The 1,694-nt window shown below is 35.1% G+C and overlaps 1 long non-coding RNA gene across 1 annotated transcript; it reads left to right on the top strand.

The window, feature by feature from the left end:
* The first annotated feature begins 656 nt into the window (after window positions 1–656).
* Window positions 657–1,129, top strand: LOC110037865. The gene is made up of 3 exons (XR_002295372.1): window positions 657–803; window positions 889–955; window positions 1,059–1,129. It is a non-coding gene; the product is annotated as an uncharacterized LOC110037865 (long non-coding RNA).
* Window positions 1,130–1,694: the final 565 nt, after the last annotated feature.

Here is a 1,694-nt window from a genome sequence, read left to right as displayed (position 1 = left end):
GGATGATTAACCGATCGACCACACATGGGACCATCCAATTTGTCAGCAACCTAAAGGTCTAGAGGTCATTCAAAGACAATCCATAAGATCGATACAACTTGGGGCGATCGATCAAGTATTGACACCATCATCAATCGATTATCAACGCACAATCCTAAGACAATCAATTGATTAGACTTAACAATCATCATACTCGTTATCAGTCGGATGATCATAGTTGATATTTTATTATATTTTCTCTAAAATTTCTCAAAGTGGCCCATCAAAAGCTAATAATTATAGAACAAATTTATAATTGTAGCACTCATATCCCTATGTCTATAAATACGATTCTTCGCAGTTTTCTCTTTCTTTTTTATCCTACACTCTATTCTTTTGGTGCGTTTCTTGAGCACTTTTGGATTTAACAACTATGAATTGTTATGAATCGCAAATAAACATATGAAAAATGTAGAAAATTATTTTATAATTAACTTTAATACTAAACTACAAAGGAATTGAAGCTAAATAGATCATGTTTATTTCTTTAATAATTTTATATTTAATTTTTCAGGTAATAAATCAAAATCTGAGTTAGAAAGGTTGGAATACGACAATCTCGTGATAAAATCAAAAGACACTCTGCACTTGCAAGTGGCATAATCATAGCCGTATCTTTATAAAACGAATTTGATTAGCCATTCAAATAATTTTCTTAAATTTATCTCTTGATAGAACTCAATTCTTCCCAGCGGTGGAGTAATCGTATTCTGCCGCCGATTCTCGCGGGAATCCGCCATGAACTGCCTTCAAAGTCTTCCCAGGTAAGTGCACTCTCTCACTGTTCTTCAGAGCCTTCACAAGTAAGTGCATATTCCTAGATGACAGCAAACATATTTTCGCCTCAAGATCATCGGCGTCTCCTCTGTCAAGAAAGAAGTGGAGCTTCTCAAGAAGGGCTTCTCTTTTGAGAATGGTAGGGTTTTTGAGTTTTTTCCTTTCTTTTGTTCTCTTCCGTTAATTGAGTTGAGAGATTTGGTGTGGATTTGATCGTCCTTTTTCTTTTATTTTGGGTGAAGGAAATGAATCGATCCAATCTTCGGGTTCCATCACATCTCCAAGTTATTGCTGCCAGGAAAGTAAGTCACTAAGTTTGATTTTGTTTGGAATTGGGTTTTATAGTTGTATCACCCACTTCTTCAACTTCAGTCATTTATCAACATCGTAATCAATGTCAAAATGGCTGCGGTTTACATTGTTTAGATCCTTTTTTTATTAATTCGCGCTTTTCTTGTTTTTCTAGGATTTTTTGTTTTTTCTAGTTTATTGATTGCTCTAATTGGGTTCACTAGACTACAAAGAAATTGTTTTATTGGCTTGTTAGTAATAATCTTCATGCCAATATAAGGGAGATGGGATTGGTAATATTCTAGGGCTCCTTAAAATGTATTTGAGAATTAGATTTTTGCAGTTAGTTGGCTATGGAATAGTGAGGGAATGAAGTATGGGGGTTTGGCGATGTTTGTGAGGAGATAGGCGTCGGCCAACGACTGTCCTGACTGAAATTAGTGAAGAAAACTCTGAATCAGCGATGTTAGGGTGACAGGAACCTTTCACCACCTATTTACATGCAAGCTAAAAACACACAATTTGCAACAAGAATATGTTACAACACTCTATAGGTATAAACCAAAGATTTACAATCTCTAAATTCA

The sequence above is a fragment of the Phalaenopsis equestris genome, unplaced genomic scaffold (assembly GCF_001263595.1).
Source record: "Phalaenopsis equestris unplaced genomic scaffold, ASM126359v1 Scaffold225990, whole genome shotgun sequence".
Lineage (NCBI taxonomy): Eukaryota > Viridiplantae > Streptophyta > Magnoliopsida > Asparagales > Orchidaceae > Phalaenopsis > Phalaenopsis equestris.
This window is presented reverse-complemented; position numbering and strand designations above follow the sequence as displayed.